This window comes from Amblyraja radiata, chromosome 38, assembly GCF_010909765.2.
Source record: "Amblyraja radiata isolate CabotCenter1 chromosome 38, sAmbRad1.1.pri, whole genome shotgun sequence".
In the NCBI taxonomy this organism is placed as follows: domain Eukaryota; kingdom Metazoa; phylum Chordata; class Chondrichthyes; order Rajiformes; family Rajidae; genus Amblyraja; species Amblyraja radiata.
In genome coordinates this window covers 3476932-3502688 of record NC_045993.1, presented here as the reverse complement: position 1 = coordinate 3502688, position 25757 = coordinate 3476932, and positions in this window count along the sequence as shown.

Sequence of the window (25757 nt, the reverse complement as noted above, 5' to 3'; positions counted from 1 at the left end):
GTTAAGGGTTTGGACACGCTAGAGGCAGGAAACATGTTCCCGATGTTGGGGGGGCCCAGAACCAGGGGCCACACACACAGTTTAAGAATAAGGAGTAAGCCATTTAGAAGGGACGAGGAAACACTTTTTCTCACAGAGAGTGGGCGAGTTTGTGGAATTCTCTGCCTCAGAGGGCGGTGGAGGCCGGTTCTCTGGATGCTTTGAAGAGAGAGCTCGATAGGGCTCTTAAAAATAGCGGAGTCAGGGGATATGGGGAGAAGGCAGGAACGGGGTACTGATTGGGGATGATCAACCATGATCACATTGAATGGCGGTGCTGGCATGAAGGGCCGAATGGCCTACTCCTGCTCCTATTGTCTATTGTCTATTATCCAGCACTTTACGTCCCATGATATGCTTGGTTCCCGTTTGTTAATCTTCAGTCCAGGTTTAGTCCTGGTTTAGTGCAGGTCTGATTGTCTAGTGTGGGTGTCAGGGGTTCTTGCTTCTTGGTTACTTGGTCCTCCAAAATATTCCAAATGGAATTTAAACTGGAGGTGGTGAAGGGAGGGATTAAGCCAGAAAGGGTTATTGGGAAGAAAGTGCTACTTTAAATTTAGTTGCATCTGGTTGGGTAACTATAGTAGGGTGGAGATTATTCCGTGCTTTAATTGTGCGGGGGAAGAACGAATTGCTGTACACATCTGTCTTGGTAGCTGGGATCACAAATTGGATCGAATGCCCTCGTCTGCTCCTAATTGGTTTGGGGTGATGTGGAGAAGGCAGGAGAATGGGATTGGGAGGGAGAGATAGTTCAGCCATGATTGAATGGCGGGGTAGACTCGATGGGCCGAATGGCCCAATTCTACTCCTATCCCTTATGACCTTAGTTCTTGTTTTGCTAAACTTACTTCTCGTTTGTTAAACTTTCCGGCCTCATCTCCTACCTCTGGTGAAACATGACGACGTCTCATATATTCCAGCTAATTTTTCTTGAATGCTGACTTTTAACCCGTAACTAATTTCCTTTCCTCTTACAGCTGTGATCATTCAGAGATAGCCCCGCAGGGAAGAGGCATAGCTGTCAGGTTTTTCTGTTGTGCCAAACTGGAGCTGGGAACATGGAGAGTCAGGGACAAGTGGCAGGGCTATTAAATTTTACTTCCTCTCCTTCTCTGCGGAGAGGTGATAGAAACTAGTTCTGTACGAAGGTTGCTAAGCAGTCCTTTCCCGCCCCTTCCCGCACTGGCCTAGTTAATGTTCATCATTCTCATTTAGTATCGTTTTAATGTGTAGGAAAGAACTGCAGATGCTGGTTTCAATCGAAGATAGACACAAACATGCTGGAGTGGCTCTGCGGGACAGGCAGCACAGTCTGTCTGAAGAAGGGTCTCGACCCGAAATTTCACCTATTCCTTCTCTCCAGGGATGCTGCCTGTCCCGCTGAGTTACTCCAGATTTTTGTGTCTATCTTCGGTTTAATTCTCTGCCTCAGAAGGCAGTGGAGGCCAATTATCTGGATGCTTTCAAGGGAGAGCTGGCTCGAAGGGCCGAATGACCTACTCCTGCACCCATTGGCTATTGAGAGTTAGATAGGGCTCTTAAAGATAGCGGAGTCAGGAGATATGGGGAGAAGGCAGGAACGGGGTACTGATTGGGGATGATCAGCCATGATCTCAGTGAATGGCGGTGCTGGCTTGAAGGGCCGAATGCCCTACTCCTGCACCTATTGTCTATTGTCTATTGTCTATTGTCTATTGTCGATTGTAAACCAGCGTATGCAGCCCCTTCCAACATACAATGTATTAAATGGAATACAAAACCCAGTCTGTTGAGTGGACAATGACTGTTTTGGAGCAGGTCTGGAGGGAGTGGATCAATAACCTGGTGATTAAGTGACCTGCAGGGAAGACCGATCATGATATAATAAAAATTTATGTAAAGATTAGTTGAATCTGAAAGCAGCATCTTAAATCTTCAAGGGAAGCAAATTACTAAAGCATGAGTCATGAGTTGCCTGGAGTGCATTGTGAAGTTGCATTCATCTCCACCGACAGCGAACAATGGCCAACATGTAGAGGATTAACGCGTAGCCTACATCACTGTCAGAACGGGTAGTAAACCGGAAGAAAATCTGCTGAGAAGAAAAGGTACTGGTAAGGAAAGAGTAGGCATAATCTTCTTCTTCAACAAGGGGTTGGACAGGCTAGATGCAGGAAGATTGCTCCCGATGTTGGGGAAGTCCAGAACAAGGGGTCACAGTTTAAGGATAAGGGGGAAATCCTTTAGGACCGAGATGAGAGAAAAAAAAATTCACACAGAGGGTGGTGAATCTGTGGAATTCTCTGCCACAGAAGGTAGTTGAGGCCACAGTTCATTTGGCTATATTTAAGAGGGAGTTAGATGTGGCCCTTGTGGCTAAAGGTATCAGGGGGTATGGAGAGAAGGCAGGTACAGGATACTGAGTTGGATGATCAGCCATGATCATATTGAATGGCGGTGCAGGCTCGTAGGGCCGAATGGCCTACTCCTGCACCTATTGTCTATGTTTCTATGTCTATGTTTCTTCTTGCGCATGGCGTGTGCACAGCCTAAAGTTATAGGACAACTTGTTCTATTTGATCTTACTTGATTGTGCACGCCGGGTTGATTGCATTCGTCGAAACAGGGCGGACCACGTGAAGGTTGCAATCTTCCACCCCTGTATTTATGTATGCATATCTATATTACTAAAAGTCTGATCTTGACCATTTCCTGTTGTTCTGTATATTGATTTTAGAAAAAACGATGCCACATACGGCTGTGATTTTTGGCCATCTTACTCAGAGTCCCCCTTCGCTGCGCAGGACAAGTGTATTTTTCCCATCGATGAAAAATAAAAGAGTTATTAGTGTTTAAAAAATGTTGAGATTCTCTCTCCTGAAGGCCACGCCCCTTCTGGAGGGACTAAAAAACCTGGCAGTGTTGAGTGCCTCAGTCAGTCTGAGCCACTCAACACTCAACGGGCCACGTGAAGGTTGCAAGGTCCCCACCCCAGTGAGCGTAATCAAGGACAGACACGGAAAGCTGGAGTAATGCCCCTGTCCCACTTAGGAAACCTGAACGGAAACCTCTGGAGACTTTGTGCCCCACCCAAGGTTTCCGTGCGGTTCCCGGAGGTTTTTGTCAGTCTCCCTACCTGCTTCCACTACCTGCAACCTCCGGCAACCACCTGCAACCTCCGGGAACCGCACGGAAACCTTGGGTGGGGCGCAAAGTCTCCAGAGGTTTCCGTTCAGGTTTCCTAAGTGGGACAGGGGCATTACTCAGCGGGACAGGCAGCATCTCTGGAGGGAAGGAATGGGTCGAAACTCCTCTTCAGTCCCAAGAACAAGCAAGGACCAGTCTCGTCCATTAGACTTTAGAGATACAGCAAGGCAAAACGGCCCTTCAGTTCAGTTTCAGTTTGGTTTATTGTCACGTGTACCGAGGTACAGTGAAAAGCTTTCGTTGCGTGCTAACCAGCGGAAAGACAATACATGATAACGATTGAGCAATTTGCAGTGTACAGATTCATGTTAAGGGAATAACGTTTAGTGCGAGGTAAAGCCAGCAAAACCCGGTCAAGGATAGAGAAAGCAGGAACGGAGCACTGATTTCAGACGATCAACCATGACAATATTGAGTGGGGCGATGCTGGCTCGATGGGCCGAACGGCCTACTCCTGCACCTATTTTCTATGGTTCCATGTTAAAATCCACAACATTGTTTTGAGGAATATTCATAGCATCAAAAATAGCCTCTCAGCCTTCAACAAGAGGTCTATCGCTGGCGTATTAATCCTGAGATGTCAACTAGCTTTCCTCCGTCAGGGGATGGGAGTGCATGCTCACGTTTGTTTCTATGCCAGTTATCAGTGGCAGTAGTTGTCTCATCGCTTAGATCAGATTCACGGTATTTCAGGCAATTTTCTCTCATGGATGGGTCAGCTATTTAGCCGCGCTAGTGTTTCATAGTTGGGATGGTCCCCCCCCCATCTGCGAGAGGACAATAGACAATAGACAATAGGTGCAGGATTAGGCCATTCGGCCCTTCGAGCCAGGACTGCCATTCAATGTGATCCTGGCTGATCATCCCCAATCAGTACCCCGTTCCTGCCTTCTCCCCATATCCCCTGACTCCACTATTTTTAAGAGCCCTCTCTTGAAAGCATCCAGAGAACCTGCCTCCACCGCCCTCTGTGAGGCAGAGAATTCCACAGACTCACCACTCTCTGTGAGAAAAAGTGTTTCCTCGTCTCCGTTCTAAATGGCTAACCCCTTATTCTTAAACTGTGTGTGTGTGTGGCCCCTGGTTCTGGACTCCCCCAACATCGGGACCATGTTTCCTGCCTCTAGCGTGTCCAAGCCCTTAACAATTTTATATGTTTCAAGCTTTGATTGGATCTAACTTATCCTGCTTGCTTATTACAGAGTCAGATCTCTCTTGCAATATCTACAAGCAGGTCTTTTTCCTTGTGTGAATGCCGTTAATGAATCTCTTGGCTGTCTGGTCCATGTCAACTTGTCATCGCTCTGCCTCTCTCAGAGTCTTCAACTCTTGTTCACTGTCAATGACCTTTTTGTATGTCAGAGCTGAACAATTAATTCCGTAGACGCAGGGGAAAGTTATTAGCTAGACTTTCTCCTCTGCTGTGATCATTAAATCTTATTTTAATTCCGACACTTCTTCAAACTTTCTTTCAGAAGTGGGTTTATGGACCTTAGAGAGAGAGGATGTGTAACTGTTGGGATTTCCCTTCAAAAGTATTTCATTGTCTTCTACAATTTACTTCAGAGATACTTCAGCGCGGAAACAGGCCCTTCGGCCCACCAAGTCCGCGCCCACCAGCGATCCCCGCTCACTAACACTATCCTACACACACTAGGGACAATTTACAATTTTTACTGATGCCAAATGACCTACAAACCTGCGCGTCTTTGCAGTGTGGGAGGAAACCCGAGCACCCGGAGAAAACCCACGGGGTCATAGGGAGAGGGTCATGCCCCTGTCCCACTTAGGAAACCTGAACGGAAACCTCTGGAGACTTTGCGCCCCACCCACGTTTTCCGTGCTGTTCCCGGTGGTTGCCGGAGGTTGCAGGTAGTGGAAGCAGGTAGGGAGACCGACAAAAACCTCCGGGAACCGCACGGAAACCTTGGGTGGGGCGCAAAGCCTCCAGAGGTTTCCGTTCAGGTTTCCTAAGTGGGACAGGGGCATTACAAACTCCGTACAGACGGCACCAGTAGTCAGGATCGAACCTGGATCTCTGGCGCTGTGAGGCTGCAACGCTGACACTGCACCAACGTGCCGCCCAGAATCACCAGCCCACTGCCCGGTGCCATTGGCACAATTGCCCAGAGCCCACAAGTCCACCTACAGCCTGGACTCATGTATTGTCTTTCCGCCGACTGGTTAGCATGCAACTAGAATGCACAGTGGTGCAGCGGTAGAGTTGCTGCCTTACAGCGCCAGAAACCCGGGTTCAATCCCATCTACGGGCGCTGTCTGTACGGAATTTGTACACTCTCCCCGTGATTTTTCCTCCGTGGGACTTCTCCGGGTGTTTCGGTTTCCTCCCACACTCCAAAGACATGCAGGTTAGAAGTCTAATTAGCTTGGCATTATTGTAAATTGTCCCTAGTGTGTGTAGGATAGTGTTAGTGTGCGGGGATCGCTGGTCAGCGCAGACTCGGTGGGCCGAAGGGCCTGTTTCTGCACTGTATCTCTAAACTAAACCAAACTAAACTAAACTATCAGTCTGAAGAAGGCTTTCGGCCCGAAACGTCGCCTATTTCCTTCGCTCCATAGATGCTGCTGCACCCGCTGAGTTTCCCCAGCAATTGTGTGTACCTTAAACTAAACCATCTCCAGCTTTAACAGCAAAGATCCACAGCCACAAGTTCATAAGTGATAGGATCAGAGTTAGTCCATTCGGCCCATCGGCCCATCATGGCTGATCTATCTCTCCCTCCTAACCCCATTCTCCTGCCTTCTCCCCATAACCCCTGACACCCGCACTAATCTATCTCCGCCTTAAAAATATCCACTGACTTGGCCTCCACAGCCATCTGGGGCAATGAATTCCACAGATTCACCACCCTCTGGCTAAAGAAATTCCTCCTCATCTCCTTTCTTAAGGTACGTCCTTTAATTCTGAGGCCACAGATCAACCATCCATGAAGGGGGAAAAAATGAGCTAACGGTTTAAAGTGTCTGGCACATTAAGAACCATCAAAATTGAAACAATTAACTAAAAGAAATTATAAAGTTTAAAAAAAAAGTAGTTAATTAAAAACACATAAAACAGAGAAATAATTTAAAGACATTAAGTTAAAGTGAGATAATTATGAAACGTGGTTATCTTCCCCCGAGTCTCATATTCTTCAGGCTATTGCCCACTGATATGGGTAAGATCTCATAAGGTCATAAGTAATAGGAGCAGAATTAGGCCATTCGGCCCATCAAGTCTACTCCGCCATTCAATCAGGGCTGATCTATCTCTCCCTCCTAACCCCATTCTCCTGCCTTCTCCCCGTAACCCCTGACACCCGTACTAATCAAGAACCTATCTATCTCTGCCTTAAAAATATCCACTGACCTGGCCTCCACAGCCTTCTGTGGCAATGAATTCCACAGGTTCACCACCCTCTGACTAATTAATTCCTCCTCATCTTTTTCCTAAAGGAACGTCCTTTAATTCTGAGGCTGTGACCTCTAGTCCTGAACTCTCCCCCTAGTGTAAACATTCTCTCCACATCCGCTCTATCCAGGCCTTTCACTGTTTGGTGTGTTTCAACGAGGTCTCCCCTAGCCTATACAATACAATACAATGCAATTTATTGTCATTTGGACCCCTTGAGGTCCAAACGAAATGCCGTTTCTGCAGCCATACATTACAAACAAATAGACCCAAGACACAACATAATTTACATAAACATCCATCACATTGCTGTGATGGAAGGCCAAAAAACTTATCTCTCCACTGCACTCCCCCCCCCCCCCCGATGTCAGAGTCAAAGTCAAAGCCCCCGGCGGGCGATGGCGATTGTCCCGCGGCCATTAAAGCCACGCCGGGTGATGCAAGGTCGCGCACCGGGTTCTTGATGTTAGAGCCCCCGGCGGGCGCTCGCAGTCCCGCGGCCATTCCAAGCCGCGCGGGGCGGTGGTGTAAGGCCCCGCTCCAGGAGCTCTTCAACCCCGCAACTCGGGCGGGAGAAGTCGCCGTTGCGGAAGCCCCGAAAAGCGGTCTCCCTCCAGGGACCCGCGGGCTCCCGGAGCCGCCGTCCGCCAGACCCGCAGTTGCAGCCACCGAATCTCCGGGGGTCGGGTCGCAGCAGCGTCCACCACAGCTCCACCCGCTCTGGACTCGGCCAGCTCCGCGACGGTGAGGTGATATGGGTAAGATCTATGCCATGATCTCTGATCCTATGCCAACTTTGCTAGATGTTGAACCAACTGTTGGTCAGAGAGAATGATCCCAGGAATGAGTAGGTTAACATATGATGAGCGTTTGACGGCACTGGGCCTGTACTCGCTGGAGTTTAGAAGGATGAGGGGAGACCTCATTGAAACTTACCGAATAGTGAAAGGCTTGGATAAAGTGGAGGCGGAGAGGATGTTTCCACTAGTGGGAGAGTCTCGGACCAGAGGGCACAGCCACAGAATAAAAGGATGTTCCTTTGGGAAGAAGATGAGGAGGAATTTCTTCAGTCTGAGGGTGGTGAATCTGTGGAATTCATTGCCACAGACGGCTGTGGAAGTCAGGTCAGTGGGTATTTTTAAGGCAGAGATAGATAGATTCTTGATTAGTATGGGTGTCATGGGTTTTAGGGAGAAGGCAGGAGAAAGGGGTTGAGTGGGAAAGATAGATCAACCATGATTGAATGGCGGAGTAGACTTGATGGGCCGAATGGCCTGATTCTGCCGGTATAACTTATGAACTGAAAGACATTTGGACAGGTTGATGGGCAGCAAAGATTGAGAGGGATATGGGCAGATGTGACTGGCATAGATGGGGCATCTTGGTCAGCATGGGCAAGTTGGGCCGAAGGGCCTGTTTCCGTGCCGTATGGCTCTATGACTCTATCTTTGATGATGGATCTAATGCCTGGACTAGTTAAGCATTCATAAACTACTTACGTTTGACTTTGATGAATTTTGGCATGGTGGATCCAATCCAAGCGAACTGCAGCCTCTGATCTCTGCCAAGTCTCCACCATCCCACTGATACTGAACGCTGGCCACCGACGCTCTCCCTGATTAACTCTGGTTATTTTGCAGATTAGGCTGGAGTAATGAGATCGCAGTCAGTCTAGGGGTGTGAAGGACGGCCTGGTTCAGTCACGGTGAGGGAGTCGGCAAGACTGGTCCCCGTCTATGGCACGGACGGTGGTGCAACGGTAGAACCACTATCTCACAGCGCCGGAGACCCGGGTTCGATCCCGACTACGGGCGCTTGCCTGTACGGAGTTCGTCCGTTCCCTCCGTGACCTGCGTGGGTTTCTCCAGGTGCTCCAGTTTCCTCCAACACTCCAAAGACGTGCAGGTTTGTCCAAGGGCGGAACTCACTATCAAAACATGGAGGGGACGGGGGGGCACAATATTTTGGCGGCCGCGCGCGCATGCTCACACTCACACACACGCGCGCGCGAGGCTTCGGAGGCTCAATCCAGCACTAAATGCAACTCAACTGTGCCTGTCTCACCGGGTTAACCAACAGCCCTGTCTGGACTGATGGGATACCAGCGCTGCTTCTCCGCGCTGGCCATATTTCCCGCAAGCCCAGGCTGGTTAACCTGGCGGGGATGTCCCCCACCTCTCAAGTCATGGGGGGGACGTGTCCCCTCTGGCCCCCCCGGGTTTTCCGCCCCTGGGTTTGTCGGCTAATTGCCTCGGTACAAATGTAAAACTGTCCCTGGTGTGTATAGGGTAGTCAGGTTCTTCTTTCGTGTGGCGTGCACAGCCTAAAGTTGTTGGACAACTTGTTCTATTTGATCTGCCGTTTGTGCACGTCGAGTTGATTGCATTAGTCGAAACTGGGCGGACCACGTGAAGGTTGCAATCTTCCCACCCCAGGGTAGTGTTAATATGGGGGATCGCTGGTCAGCGCGGGCTCGGTGGGCCGAAGGGCCTGTCTCCCGCGCAGTATCTCTAAAACCAAACAAAGTGAGCCAATGGAGTTGGGATGCGGAAATGGTTACAATTGCTCAGTTGCTAAATATGTCATTCAGATTATTTTTCGATGTGACAATTTACTGAACGAGCTGTATTTTTAATTTGCCTTTCTGCTAACCTGTGTAAAACAAAATAGCGACGGATTCAATTAAAGGTCTCCTTTGTGACACGGTGACAGACTAAGAGGTTGCTTTATTTTCAGCGTTAGTTGCCTATGAAATATAATTATACAGCACTTGCATATAAGGCAGGCATGGGTTATTGATTGGGGACGATCAGCCATGGTCACAATGAATGTCGGTGCTGGCTCGAAGGGCCGAATGGTCTCCTCCTGCACCTATTTTCTATGTTTCTATAATGTCACGGGACGTCAGGTCTGAGTGCCATGCATCCTTTGAAAGATCATTCTTTGAAAGAGGCCTCCTCACCACTCATTAATAATAATAATAATAATAATAATAATGGATGGGATTTATATAGCGCCTTTCTAATACTCAAGGCGCTTTACATCGCATTATTCATTCACTCCTCAGTCACACTCGGTGGTGGTAAGCTACTTCTGTAGCCACAGCTGCCCTGGGGCAGACTGACGGAAGCATGGCTGCCAATCTGCGCCTACGGCCCCTCCGACCACCACCAATCACTCGCACACATTCACACACATTCACACACAGGCAAAGGTGGGTGAAGTGTCTTGCCCAAGGGCACAACGACAGTATGCACTCCAAGCGGGATTCGAACCGGCTACCTTCCGGTTGCCAGCCGAACACTTAGCCCATTGTGCCATCTGTCGTCTCATTAAGCTAATTGCAACACAGCAGGGACAGGAGTTTGGCCAGAACTAACTGCTGATGCCCCAGTGCAGGGGAGTAGACCCAGCTGGTCGGCTTGACTGAGATGTCGAAAGGTAATGACTCCATTCTAAAGGGCCTGTCCCACTTGCCGATTTTTTTCGCCGGCTGCCAGCACCATATCAGTGTCGCCAAAAGATTTTGAACATTTCAAAATCCAGTGTCGAAAACATTTTTTTTGCGACACTTGGAAAGAACAACGCCCGTCAAAACATCGTCACGCCACGAATGTTTCGGTGACCTGATACGTCAGTCAATGATGCCGGCAGTCACCGAAAAAATCGCCTAGTGGGACAGACCCTTAAGAGTTCTCGCCCAACAGCGATCCGGCTCGGGGCTGGAACGGTGCTCCGGTGGCTGGGACGGTGTGCTGGCGGCGGTGGCCTGAGTCCGGGGTTCGGCCGCGGGCCAGCGGCTGCGTCAGCAGGACTGGTGGGCGGCAGCTTCGACCACCCCGGGCCGCGGTGTTTGAGCCGCGGGACAGTTGTAACATCGCCCGGGGGGGATCGCCTCAGCGCAGAGGGAGAAGAGGAGGGAAGAGTCTGGAGACCTAAGACTTTTGCCTCCATCACAGTGAGGAGATGCTGGGTGGACTCACTGTGGCGGATGTTAATATGTGTTTATTGTTGTTTTTTATTGTATTGTATTGTATGTATGACTGCTTCAATTTCGTTCAGATTTCGGTCTGAATGACAATAAAGGCTATCTAATCTAATCTAAAACTCCCTCTCGATCTGCCCCGCAAACACGACACAACCCGTAAGTCTACGATACCATACAATAGAACGTTATTTATCCAAGGAGGGACATTGGTCTGAAACTGTCATAAAACATAACAAGACACGTGAAGCATGGAATTAAAGTGATGAATGGAAAGGATTGGGGATGTGCAAAGATTGGGAGGTGGGGGGGGAGTCAGTCTACCCCACTACAGAAGGGGGAGGAGTTGTACAGTTTCATAGCCACGGGGAAGAAGGATCTCCTGTGGCGTTCTGTGCTGCATCTTGGTGGAACCAGTCTGTTGCTGAAGGTGCTCCTCAGGTTGACCAGTGTGTGGTGGAGGAGGTGAGCTGTATTGTCAATTCGATTTACAAACTGCATCTCATCACGGCTGCCACCGGCAATAACTTGGTCAACTTTAAAAAGTGCGCAGCCATCGCTGGCCGGCAAACTCCGCACAGACAGCACTTGTAGACTTTAGAGATACAGCGACCACCGAATCTGCGCCGAACAGCGATCACCACGGTGGAGCAGCGGTAGAGTTGCTGCACTTGCAGCGCCAGAGACCCGGGTTCGATGCCGACTACGGGCGCTGTCTGTATGGAGTTTGTACGTTCTCCCCGTGACCCACGTGGGTTTTCTCCGAGATCTTCGGTTTCCTCCCACACTCCAAAGACGTGCAGATTTGTAGGTCAATTGGCTTGCTAATTGTCCCAAGTGTGTGTGGGATAGTGTTAGTGTGCGGGGAGGAGGCGAACTTCTTCAAAGTAGGCATACCTTGAGGAGATTTCGCAGTGGAGCGGATGAAATGTGTAAACGTGTCTCCACCTGAAACGTCACCCATTCCTTCTCTCCAGAGATGCTGCCTGTCCCGCTGAGTTACTCCAGCATTGTGTGTGCTTTTTCCGTCTCCGCAGATGCTGCCTGGCCTGCCGAGTATTCCCAGAACATTCTCCTGAGGACCACATCCCACTGTCAGACACGTCCATGCGAGAGACGTCATCTGTTTACCTTTCCGTGGACAATCTCAATGAATAAAGGCAGCAAACTCATTTTGGGCGCTCCTGTCTTTCAGCAGCTGCTGAGAATGGAAGAGATAAACCTGTCGCAGATAAGGACCAGATTTTGAATAAATGTTTGGTAAAATAAATGGAAAATGCTCAGAGTCTAGGGGGAATGTGACAGATTCAGAGGGACCTTGAGAACTTTAAACTCAGGGATTAAAACTGCTAATAATGTGTTTAGGGCTGTCTATTGTCCCAGCCGCCTGCCAGTAGATTGGGCAGATAGGAAGTGCTTACAACACACCGATGTCCACATCAATAATATCCAATTATTTGTCAACAGGCGAGGTAAATCTTTATATATGCAGCATTTTATATACAACCCAACAGTGTGAATATTGAAGATAGACACAAGATGCTGGAGGAACTCAGCATCTCTGGAGAGAAGGAATGGGTGACGTTTCTGGTCGAGACCCTTCTTCAGACTGAGAGTCAGGGGAGGGGGCGGGACAGAGATAGAATGTAGTCAGAGACAGTCTAGTGGGAGAACTGGGAAGGGGAGGGATGGAGAGAGAGGGAAAGCTAGGGTTACTTGAAGTTAGAGAAGTCAATGTTCATACCGCTGGGGTGTGAGCTGCCCAAGCGAAATATGAGGTGCTGTTCCTCCAACTTGCGCTGGGCCTCACTCTGACCATGGAGGACAGAAAGGTCAGATTGGGAATGGGAGGGGGAGTTGAAGTGTTGAGCCACCGGGAGATCAGGTAGGTTTAGGCGGACTGAGCGGAGGTGCTCAGCGAAACGATCGCCGAACCTGCGCTTGGTCTCGCCGATATACAAGAGTCTACACCTGGAACAGCGTATGAATATGGAAATCTTATGAATATTAATTTCTGTAACTTCAAATAACCCCAGCAATCCCTCTCTCTCTCTCCACCCTTTCCCGACCCAGGTCACACCAGCATCTCGTTCTCACCCAGCAAACAGCTGACAATGGCCAGCTTCTTTTATCATCGTTGCTTTTTTGCATGTCTTTCATTCATTTGTTCTATATCTCACTACATCACCGCCTATACCTCTCGTTTCCCTGTCCCGTGACTTTCAGTCTGAAGAAGGGTCTCGACCCGAAACGTCCGTAACCCATTCCTTCTCTCCAGAGATGCTGCCTGTCCCGCAGAGACCCAGATATGTTGTCTGGATGGGTTCAGTGTTCCCACGCATCGACTTACCCGGTACCCAGTTCACAGTAAGTGCCTGGCGACTGGACTAAGGTCGCGACCGCCTGCTTAAAGGGCCTGTCCCACATACGCGACTTTTTCGGCGACTGCCGGCACCCGTCGTAAGTTGCCGAATATTTTCAACATGTTGAAAATTCAGCGGGGACCAGAAAGATGCTACGACTCACGACCGTACAGGCGACATGTCGCGGGGTACATAATAATAATAATAATAAATTTTATTTATGGGCGCCTTTCAAGAGTCTCAAGGACACCTTACAAAAATTTAGCAGGTAGAGGAAAAACATGTGAGGGGAATGAAATAAATAGTAGAGACATGACTAGTACACAAAGTAAAGACAGAATTCAATACAAAACACAGTATGAGGCAATTAATGCACAGATGAAAAGGGAGGGAGACGTGGGGCTAAGGATAGGCAGAGGTGAAGAGATGGGTCTTGAGGCGGGACTGGAAGATGGTGAGGGACACGGAATTGCGGATCAGTTGGGGGAGGGAGTTCCAGAGCCTGGGAGCTGCCCTGGAGAAGGCTCTGTCCCCAAAACTGCGGAGGTTAGACTTGTGGATGGAGAGGAGACCGGCTGATGTGGATCTGAGGGACCGTGAGGGAGAGGAGGTCAGTGAGATATGGGGGGGCCAGATGGTGGAGGGCTTTGTAGGTGAGGATCAGGATTTTGTAGTTGATCCGGTGGGAGATGGGAAGCCAGTGAAGTTGTTTGAGGACTGGAGTGATGTGATGCCTGTATGGTCGTGAATAGTCGCCCAAAGAGTCGTACCTTGTTCTGGAGAGTCTGAAGAAGGGTCTCGACCGGAAACGTCGCCCGTCCCTTCTCTCCAGAGACGCTGCCTGTCCCGCTGAGTTACTCCAGCATTTTGTGTCTACCTTCAGTGTAAACCAGCATCTGCAGTTCCTTCCTACACACTTTGTAAAGTAAGTTAACAGCAAGCTAGCAGAAATGTCCTGACCCACCCACCTCCCAATGGCCTGTACACCCCCCAGCCACCTCCACTCTGAGGGGAAAAAATGAATAAATAGCGTTAGAAAGTAATGGTCAGTGTTTATTGATCGCCCGATCGATCCCAGCGCCTGATGTAGCTAATTAATCACCGGAGGTGCCAGCTAAGCACTTTTGTTTTTAAGGGTGGAAAGTAATACTTAGGCACATTTTCCTGGAGACCAAACCATTCTGAAGCCTTTGCAATATATTAGTGTGGCGCAGCTTGTAGAACCGCCGTCTCACGGTTCGGTCCTGACCACGGGTGCGGTCTGCGTGTGAAGTTTGCACGTTCTCCCCGTGACCTGCGTGGGTTTTCCCCGGGTGCTCCGGTTTCCTCCCACACTCCAAAGACGTGCAGGCCTGTTGGTTAATAATTGGCTTCCTCTAAATTGTAAAGTCAGTGTGCAAGGATCGCTGGTCGGCATGGATTCAGTGGGCCGAAGGGCCTTTTTCCCCCACTGTATCTCTAAAGTGTAAAGCCTAAATTCATAGGTACACAAAATTGCTGGGGAAACTCAGCGGGTGCAGCAGCATCTATGGAGCGAAGGAAATAGGCGACGTTTCGGGCCGAAACCCTTCCTCAGACATCTCTGGCCACTGTACACCCATCTGTAAAATTGTAAATTGTCCCTAGTGTGTGTGTGTAGGATAGTGTTTCGGGCCTGTCCCACTTTCACAACCTAATTCACAAACTTTTTTACTCGTGGACATTTTTCATCAGGCTAGAAAAACGCCCCAACCTACTTGATGCCACGAGTACCTCCGACTGGAGTTTAGAAGGATGAGGGGGTATCTTATAGAAACATATAAAATTATAAAAGGACTGGTCAAGCTAGATGCAGTACAAATGTTCCCAATGTTGGGCGAGTCCAGAACCAGGGGCCACACAGTCTTAGAATAAAGGGGAGGTCATTTAAGACTGAGGTGAGAAAAAACTTTTTCACCCAGAGAGTTGTGAATTTGTGGAATTCCCTGCCACAGAGGGCAGTGGAGGCCAAGTCACTGGATGGATTTAAGAGAGAGTTAGATAGAGCTCTAAGGGCTAGTGGAGTCAAGGGATATGGGGAGAGGGCAGGCACGGGTTATTGATAGGGGACGATCAGCCATGATCACAATGAATGGCGGTGCTGGCTCGTAGGGCCTAATGGCCTCCTCCTGCACCTATTTTCTATGTTTCTATGTTTCTATGACTAGCATCACGACCTGCTACAACCTACCTACGACCTACCTACGACCATGCTGCGAGTATGAGTCAAGGGCAAACTCGGCAGAGTTAGGTCGTGAATTAGGTCATGAAAGTGTGACAGGCCCTTTAATGTACCGCTGGTCGGCGCGAACTCGGTGGGCCGAAGGGCCTGTTTCCTTCCGCGCTAATAATATCTCTGCAGTCTAAAGTCTAAAGTCGAACAGTGAAGCCTGCTTTTGAGCTGAAGGGAGGCAAAACAAAAAATAAGCGATCTCTTTTCAAAAACACTTTGCGCAAGAGTGCGTCAAGGAGTGTGTAAAATGCAGGGTGATAATTGAGTTTGGCTTGGCAGATGAGATGTAACATGTACCCTGCGACTCCTTTGTTCGTTTTGTAGACGAGTAGGATGCAGTGAAGTGGAGAAAAGAAAGATTTGCATCAGCTCAGCCTGTGTAATATTTCCACGTTGGGGCTAAGGTCGACTACTGGAGGATCATATATTACATCCTGTCTTAATGAAGAGCACAGATCGCACATAGAGCCTTCTTCCTTTCCCTTCCATCTTGTTACAAATGTTGACATCGCTGACATCGTCCGCAAGCTTCCGGCCACAATCAGTGGGAGCCATCACTTGATGGTGGTAGCAGAATTAGCTCAGGATACTTCGTTTCCAGTCCTGCCACGCGCACGCTTCTGCTATGGACTCATCCATGCCTTCATCTCCTCCCGACTGGACTATTGCAACTCACTTCTCCTTGGCATCAGCTCCAGCTACATCAACCGACTCCAACTGGCCCAGAACGCAGCCGCCCGACTCATCACCCACACCAAATCCTGGCATCACATCACTCCAGTCCTCAAAAGAGTTCACTGGCTTCCCATCTCCCACCGGATCACCTACAAAATCCTGGTCCTCACCTACAAAGCCCTCCACCATCTGGCCCCCCCATATCTCACTGACCTCCTCTCCCCCTACCAACCCTCACGGTCCCTCAGATCCACATCAGCCGGTCTCCTCTCCATCCACAAGTCCAACCTCCGCAGTTTTGGGGACAGAGCCTTCTCCAGGGCAGCTCCCAGGCTCTGGAACTCCCTCCCCCAACTGATCCGCAATTCCGTGTCCCTCACCATCTTCCAGTCCCGCCTCAAGACCCATCTCTTCACCTCTGCCTATCCTTAGCCCCACGTCCTCGTCCCTTTTCATCTGTGCATTAATTGCCTCATATTGTGTTTTGTATTGAATTCTGTCTTTACTTTGTGTACTAGTCATGTCTCTACTATTTATTTCATTCCCCTTACATGTTTTTCCTCTACATGCTCAATTTTTGTAAGGTGTCCTTGAGACTCTTGAAAGGCGCCCATAAATAAAATGTATTATTATTATTATTATTATGGGGCCATAGTTATAGAGTGATACAGCGTGGAAAACAGGAATAGGTGACATTTCGAGTCGAGACCCTTCTTCGGTCTGAAGAAGGGTCTCCACCCGAAACGTCACCTGTTCCTTCGCCCCATAGATGCTGCCTCACCCGCTGAGTTTCTCCAGCAGGTAGACAAAAATGCTGGAGAAACTCAGCGGGTGCAGCAGCATCTATGGAGCAAAGGAAATAGGCAACGTTTCGGGCCGAAACCCTTCTTCAGTAACAATAGTAACTTGTTCTATTTGATCTTATTTGATTGTGCACGCCGGGTTGATTGCATTCGTCGAAACAGGGCAGACCACATGAAGGTTGCAATCTCCCACCCCCTCAGATTCCTATTAAATCTTTTCCCCTTCATCTTGAACCCATGTCCTCTGGTCATCGATTCCCCTACTCTGGGCAAGAGACTCTGTGCATCTACCCGATCTATTCCTGCCATGAGATTACCCTAGCGTTTAGGATAGTGTTAGTGTGCGGGGATCGCTGGTCGGCATGGACTCGGCGGGCCGAAGGGCCTGTTTACGCACTGTATCTCTAAACTAAACTAAACTACACACAGCAGCTGAGACTGAATGCCAAGTGCACCAGGTGTGTTGTGAAGCATTTAGTTATTGGGTAACATTGCATTTCTGTACACAGATTTCAAGAAAGCCATCCTTGTATCTTTTGGAAGATGTCATTTAAATTCGCATAAAGCTGCCTTAATTGACAATTTCCCCATGCTTGAGTAGAAATATCTGTTCAGGTACGAATGGGGAATAACCACTTTTTAATTTTCTCTTTATGCAAGATTGTAAAATGGATTGTAAACTCCGCCGGTTGGCAGAATGATTTTTAATGAGCTGTATTGAAAAAATCCCCCCTGAAATCTGTTTTATGTTTCGTTTAGTTTGTAGATACAGCACAGGAAAAAGCCCTTCGGCCCATCGAGTTCGTGCCGACCAGCGATGCCCGCACTCTAACGCTACCCTAGTCACACTGGGGCCAATTTTACATTCACACCAAGTCAATTAACCTACAAACCTTTGGTGTGTGGGAGGAAACCGGAGATCCCGGAGAAAACCCACCTGGGTCATGGGGAGAACATGCAAACTCCGTACAGACAGCACCCGCGATCAGGATCGAACCCGGCTCTTGGCTAAACTAAATCTAAATCTAAATCTGAGAGTTAGATTTAGCTCTTAGGGTTAATGGAATCAAGGGATAAAATTAAATTAAATTACATTTCTTTATTTATATAGCACATTTTTAGTCAACTTGCATTGACCCCAAAGTGCTTCACATAATTACATCCACACACACAGGCAAAGGTGGGTGAAGTGTCTTGCCCAAGGATACAACGACAGTATGCACTCCAAGCGGGATTCGAACCGGCTACCTTCCGGTTGCCAGCCGAACACTTAGCCCATTGTGCCATCTGTCGATAAGGTGGAAAAGCCGGAACGGGGTACCGAAGAAGGGTTTCGGGCCGAAACGTCGCCTATTTCCTTCACTCCATAGATGCTGCTGCACCCGCTGAGCTTCTCCAGCACTTTTGTCTACCTACTGATTTTGAATGATCAGCCGTGAGCAGATTGAATGGCAGTGCTGGCTCGAAGGGCCGAATGGCCTCCTCCTGCACCTATTTTCTGTTTTCTATGTAAATAGGTGCAGGAGTAGGCCATTCGGCCCTTCGAGCCTGCACCGTCATTCGATATGATCATGGCTGATCATCCAACTCAGTATCCCATCCCTGCCTTCTCTCCATACCCCCTGATCCCTTTAGCCACAAGGGCCACATCTAACTCCCTCTTAAATATAGCCAATGAACTGTGGCCTCAACTACCTTCTGTGGCAGAGAATTCCACAGATTCACCACTCTCTGTGTAAAAAATTATTTTCTCATCTCGGCCCTAAAAGACTTCCCTCTTCTCCTTAAACTGTGACCCCTAGTTCTGGACTTCCCCAACATTCTCTCCAGAGATGCTGCCGGTCCCGCTGAGTTACTCCGGTATCTATCTTCGGTTTGCACCAGCACCTGCAGTTCCTTCCTACACATGAGGCTTTTTCGAGGAGCGACAACACTGTTCTGTCGCAGAAGGTTAGACAGTCAAGCGATCCAGATATGCAGCTTCATCAAAGCAACCTCCCCAGGGGAGAGTGTAGCCAGTGGGAGATCAGTTTGCATCTGTGTTTCTGTTACTGAATACTTAGCTGAATAGAAAATTCCATTTGCTGCTTAATATGGCTCAGGTGGGTGACCAAGATGCTTCTGAAAATGCTTCTCAACTCTAAACTGCCTCTCCTGCCTGACTTGTCTTAGACAACGCAAAACATCATCCCCAGTACCTTCATCTAACGTAAAACGGCAAAATCTATTTCTATTTTAAGCAAGAAACAAGGCGTTCGGCTGTAAGGGGGTTAATGGGTCACTTCTGTAAACAGCTCCCCCGCTGTGCCCCACTGGGTACACCTATTTACCCCCATCCTCCCCCTCCACTTCTCCCTCCCCCCCTCCCCCCCCAAACCTCTCCCCCTCCCCCTCTCCCTTCTCTTCCTCTTCTCCCTCCCCCCACAACCCTTCTCCCACCTCCCCCCTCCCCCCTTCCCTCTCCCTCTCCCCCTTCCCTTTCTCCTCGCTTCTTCCTCCCCCCCTCCCCTGCTCCCTCCCCAACCCTCTCCCCCTCCCCCCCATTCCCTCTCCCCACCTCCCATTACCTCCCCCATTCTCCCTCCCATTCTCCCTCCCCCCCCCTCTGCTCCCTCTCCATTCCTGTCCCACCCCCCTCCCCTCTCTCTCGCCCACTCCCCTCCCCCTCACCCTCCCCCCATCCCGTTCGAGCCGAAACCTTTGAAGAAGGGTTTTGGCCCGAAACGTTGCCTATTTCCTTCGCTCCATAGATGCTGCCTCACCCGCTGAGTTTCTCCAGCATTTTTGTCTACCTTCAAATAGAACAAGCTGTCCTACAACTTTAGGCTGTGCACGCCATACACAAGAAGCAGAAGTCCCTGCTTGATCTTTTATATTCAAAGCAATGCATCCCAATTAGTACAAACTTCTGAATGGTTAATAGAAGCATTATAGACAACCAATGATCTGAAATCTAATCGGAGGTTTCAGATTTAGAATAATGGTTGCTTGGGAATTATTCAAATATTGGATTCTAATCTTAGAAATTTGGGTGGGTTATGTACAAGAATATAATGTACAATTATACCTGACCCAAACTAATTAGTCGGGTTAAAGGATTCATTTTTAGAATAATGGTTATTCAGGATCGAGAGAGGCTGATAATGAATTTGAATGCTTCATAAATCATTTAAAATGAAATAATGGAAGCTGGAGATTGAATTAAGGGGCATGGAAAGGTTTGCTTGAGGATTATGTCAAATAAAGAATGCTTGGGAGGTTTTGTCAGCGAGGCTGGAAGGTTAATTGGCTTATTATTGGTTTCATAAGTTGCTGGGACCAGAATTAGGCCATTCGGCCCATCAAGTCTACCCCGCCATTCAGTCATGGCTGATCTGTCTCTCCCTCTCAACCCAATTCATGAGTTCACAAGTGATAGACAGTAGACAATAGACAATAGGTGCAGGAGTAGGCTAGTCGGCCCTTCGAGCCAGCACCGCCATTCAATGTGATCATGGCTGATCATCCAGAATCAGTACCCCGTTCCTGCCTTCTCCCCAAATCCCACGATTCCGTTAGCCCTGAGAGCTAAATCTAACTCTCTCTTGAAAACATCCAACGAATTTGCCTCCACTGCCTTCTGTGGCGGAGAATTCCACAGACTCACAACTCTCTGGGTGAAAACGCTTTTCACTGTACCTCGAAATGTTTAAGAAGGAACTGCAGATGCTGGAAAAATCGAAGGTAGACAAAAATGCTGGAAGAACTCAGCGGGTGCAACACTGCTCTTCCATACCCCGCAACACTGCTCTTCCATACCCCGCAACACTGCTCTCTCTCCCCATCCCCGCACTCGCAACAAGGGCAGAGTCCCCCTAGTCCTCACCTTTCACCCCACCAGCCGGCAAATACAACAAATCATCCTCCGCCATTTTCGCCACATCCAACGTGACCCCACCACTCGCCACATCTTCCCATCTTCCCCCATGTCTGCCTTCCGCAAACACCGCTCCCTCCGCAACTCCCTTGTCAATTCTTCCCTTCCCTCCCGTACCACGCCCTCCCCGGGCACTTTCCGTTGCAACCGCAGGAAATGCAACACCTGTCCCTTCACCTCCCCCCCTCGACTCCATTCAAGGACCCAAGCAGTCGTTCCAGGTGCGACAGAGGTTCACCTGTATCTCCTCCAACCTCATCTACTGCATCCGCTGCTCTAGATGTCAGGTGATTTACATCGGGGAGACTAAGCGGAGGTTGTGCGATCGTTTCGCCGAACACCTCCGCTCGGTCCGCAAGAACCTACCTGAACTCCCGATGGCTCAGCACTTCAACTCCCCCTCCCATTCCCAATCCGACCTCTCTGTCCTGGGTCTCCTCCATTGCCAGAGTGAGCAACACCGGAAATTGGAGGAACAGCACCTCATATTCCGCCTGGGTAGCCTGCGTCCGGCGGGCATGAACATTGAATTCTCCCAATTTTGTTAGCCCTTGCTGTCTCCTCCCCTTCCTTAACCCTCGAGCTGTCTCCTCCCATCCCCCCGCCCTCGGGCTCCTCCTCCTCCCTTTTTCCTTCCTTCTCCCCGCCACCCCCTATCAGTCTGAAGAAGGGTTTCGGCCCGAAACGTCACCCATTTCCTTCGCTCCATAGATGCTGCTGCACCCGCTGAGTTTCCCCAGCATTTTTCTGTACCTTGGGTCTCAACATCGCCAGGCTGTGTGCTTCATCAGTACCGAGGACCTTGTGTACGTGGCTCTTTGCCAACACATATGTCTCCTGCTTCAAGCGACAATCCACGAACAAAGCAGAGCCTCTTAAAGCTTAATTAGGCACAAGTTTAATTGGTGTGTAAATGGTGAATCAGTCCATTGAACTCACCTGCCCTACTTAACTAATGACCCCTCTCCCATGAGGGATGCAACCATTTCTTCCCCCCCCCCTCTCCATGTTCGGCTAAGGTTGGTTTACAAGCATAGGGGTGAAGGCTGCTGGGTTTTTGTTGTGCTGAACTGAGCTGTCCTTGTGGGTAAGACCTCTGTTAGGGAGCTCATCGTATCCTGTGACTCATTTATTCCTGTACCGATTGAAATCCAGTTTGCTCACGTTGCCCTTGTAAACTTTCTACTGAGTCCAGGAACAAACGCTGCATCAGCGGGAAGATGTGACGGTAAATCCCATTGTTACTGTACTGCTGTACTACTCATCCCTGTACTGCTCTCAATATCACCTTCTCTTCCCCTCCCCCACAGCCAACAACAGACCATTGTGGGCTCCACCCCTTCCTTGGTCATCTGTTGCCGGCCCTGATTTGTTTCCAGTTTAATTTAGAGATATGGCATGGAAACAGGCCCTTTGGCCCACACCGACCAGCGATCCCCGAACACTAACACTATCCCAACACACACTAGGGACAATTTACACTTATACCAAGGCAATTATCCTGCAAACTTGTACGTATTTGTGCAGTGTGGGGGGAAACCGGAGCTCCCAGAGAAAACCCACGCAGGTCCCGGGGAGAAGGTACAAACTCCATACAGACAAGCACCCATAGTCAGGATGGAACCCGGGTCTCTGGCGCTGTGAAGCAGCAATTCTACCGCTGCGCCACCGTGCTCCAATCAGGATCCAAACCTAACTTGGCTACCTTACTCTCCTTCCTATCATTCCAGGCCTTGGGCAGCACAGTGGCATAGCACTAGAGTCCAGGGTTCCATCCTGACAATGGGCGATACAGCACAGGAACAGGCCATTCGGTCCACTATGTCTGTGCTGTACATGATGCCAAGATAAACTAATCTGCGGCCTGTGGTCACGTGCCTCTTAAACATAGACAATAGGTGCAGGAGTAGGCCATTCGGCCCTTCGAGCCTGCACCGTCATTCGATATGATCATGGCTGATCATCCAACTCAGTATCCCATCCCTGCCTTCTCTCCATACCCCCTGATCCCTTTAGCCACAAGGGCCACATCTAACTCCCTCTTAAATATAGCCAATGAACTGTGGCCTCAACTACCTTCTGTGGCATTCTTCTTCAAAGAATGCGATTACACATCAAGTTAAAAACAAAAGACAATCGGGTTGAGCAGGGTTTAGTTTAGAGATACAGCGCGGAAACAGGCCCTTCGGCCCACCGAGTCGGCACCGGCCAGCGATCCCCGAACACTAACACTATCCTACACACACTAGGGACAATTTTACATTTACACCAAGACAATTCACCAACAAACCTGTACGTCTTTGGAGTGTGGGAGGAAACCGAAGGTCTTGGAGAAAGCCCACGCGGGTCACGGGGAGAACGTGCAAACTCCGTACAGACAGCACCCGTAGTCAGGATGGAACCTGGGTCTCCAGCGCTGTAATGCCCCTGTCCCACTTAGGAAACCTGAACGGGAACCTCTGGAGACTTTGCGCCCCACCCAAGGTTTCCGTGCGGTTCCCGGAGGTTGCAGGTGGTTGCCGGAGGTTGCAGGTAGTGGAAGCAGGTAGGGAGACTGACCAAAAACCTCCGGGAACCGCACGGAAGCCTCGGGTGGGGCGCAAATTCTCCAGAGGTTTCCGTTCAGGTTTCCTAAGTGGGACAGGGGCATAAGGCAGCAACTCTACCACTGCCCCACCGTGACGCCCAACTAATTTGAAGTCTGAATTAATTTACGAGGGAAAGATGTCGAGAAGGCTTTTGATAAGGAGGTTGGAGCATATGTGGAAACGGGCGTGATAAATTGTCACGGATTGCGAATGGATTAACAGGCAGAGAGCTGAGTGTATCAATGAGCCATCCTAGGTCAGCATGCTGTGACTGGTTAGTCACTGCAAGCATTGGTGTCTGGGCAGCAGCTGTTCAATCTACATCAATGACCTGGCTGAAAGAACCAAATATCATATTTCTAAATGTACTGCCTCTGTTAAACCAGTCGGGATTGTGTGGGTGGGGAAGGGAGTGAAGTGGATTGGAGGGGATGTGATCAAGTGTGTGCGTGGGTGAGGGCAGGGAAAACGCAATCTAATGTGCTAACGTGCGAACTAAACAGAAAAACGGAGCGTATTGTGAAATGAAAACAGAGTGGAGAATATCGAGTCTCAAAGGATGTCTTTAGTTTTAGATATACAGCGCAGAAACAGGCCCTTCGGCCCCACCGGTTCCGTGCTGACCAATGATCCCTGTATACTAGCACTGTCCTGCAAACTAGGGACAATTTACAATCATTGCCAATCAACCTCAAATCTTGCACAACTTTGGAAGAAAGTAGAGCACCCGGAGAAACTCCACGCAGGTCATGGGGAGAATGTACAAACTCTGTATAGACAGCACCCATAGTCAGGATCGATGTCAATGAGATGTTTTAATTTTGTGTCTGTTTCCAGCTGAACTGGGCCACAAATAAAGCCTGGTTCAGGATACAAGTATGACACAAAATTACCTCCCACCCAGAAAAAAAAATGCATTTCTTCATGTTCAGGAGCAGAATTAGGCCATTCGGCCCATCAAGTCTACTCCACAATTCAACCATGGCTGATCCATCTCTCCCTCCTAACCCCATTCCCCTGCCTTCTCCCCACAACCGTATTCATGGATTGGGGGGACCTGGCTCCAGTTGTTACATTAATGATTTGGGGAGATTATAATCGCTGATTGAATAATTTCCAGGCTGCAGAAGTGGATAACAACTGATTACAATAAGTGGTGAAAGTCAGCTAGTTTAACCAGCTCCAGGAACTCCTAGACTCTCATCAATAGTGACCCATCAACCTCAGAGAATGGTGCAGTCAAGGCTGATTATATTAATATTTTTTAACCAAAATGTGCTTCCTTCCCAATAGATAGTGTCAGAACAATTTCTCCAAGGGTGGAAATGTCTATGTGAAAGACATGTAGGTTTCAGTTTATCGGTAGTTTGGTTTAGTTTACTTTAGAGATACAGCGTTGAAACAGGCCCTTCGGCCCACCGAGTCGGCACCGACCAGCGATCCCCGCACACCAGCACCATCCTACACACACCAGGGACAATTTTACATTTATGCATTTATACCAAGCCAATTAATTACCAATTAATTAATTATCCTTCTTTGGAGTGTGGGAGGAAACCGAAGATCTCGGAGAAAACCCATGTGGTCACAGAGAGAACGTGCAAACTCCGTACAGACAGCACCCGTAGTCGGGATCGAACCAGGGTCTCTGGCGCTGTAAGGCAGTAGTTCTACCACTGCGCCACTGTGCCGCCCAGAAGCAAATGATTCGGCTGAAACTAAACAGAGGGACTCGACTTGCTGGCTTTACCTTGCACTAAACGTTATTCCCTTATCATGTATCTGTACACTGTAAATGGATCGTTGGTGATCTTGTTTAAGAAGGAACTGCAGATGCTGGAAAATCGCAGGTGGACAAAAATGCTGGAGAAACTCAGTGGGTGCGGCAGTGAAGGAAATAGGCAACGTTTCGGGCCGAAACCCTTCTTCAGACCTTTGTGATCATGTATTGTCTTCCTGCTGACTGGATAGCACGTAAACAAAAAGCTTATCACTGTACCTCGGTACACATCAGATTCAGATTCAGCAGTCACCGAGGTACATTGTTGAGTAGTGTGACAGCCGCAGGGAAGAAGCTGTTCCTGGACCTGCTGCTCCAGCAACGGAGAGACCTGTAGCGCCTCCCGGATGGTAGGAGGGTAAACAGTCCATGGTTGGGGTGAGAGCAGTCCTTGACGATGCTGAGAGCCCTCCGCAGACAACGCTTGCTTTGGACAGACTCAATGGAGGGGAGCGAGGAACCGGTGATGCGTTGGGCAGTTTTCACCACCCTCTGCAGTGCCTTCCGGTCGGAGACAGAGCAGTTGCCATACCATACTGTGATACAGTTGGTAAGGATGCTCTCAGATGGCAATAAAGGTTGACTGAACCAAACTGAACAGAATGTAGAGCAGGGATTAGCTGCAGGGTTTAAAACATTATTCTTTGCCAACACAATGTTCTGCATGACTATTATTGATTGGCCAGTCATACAATTTCCATTTATATTAGCGCTTGGTTTAGGCAAAGCCAATTTGTATCATTGCCTGTGACAGGC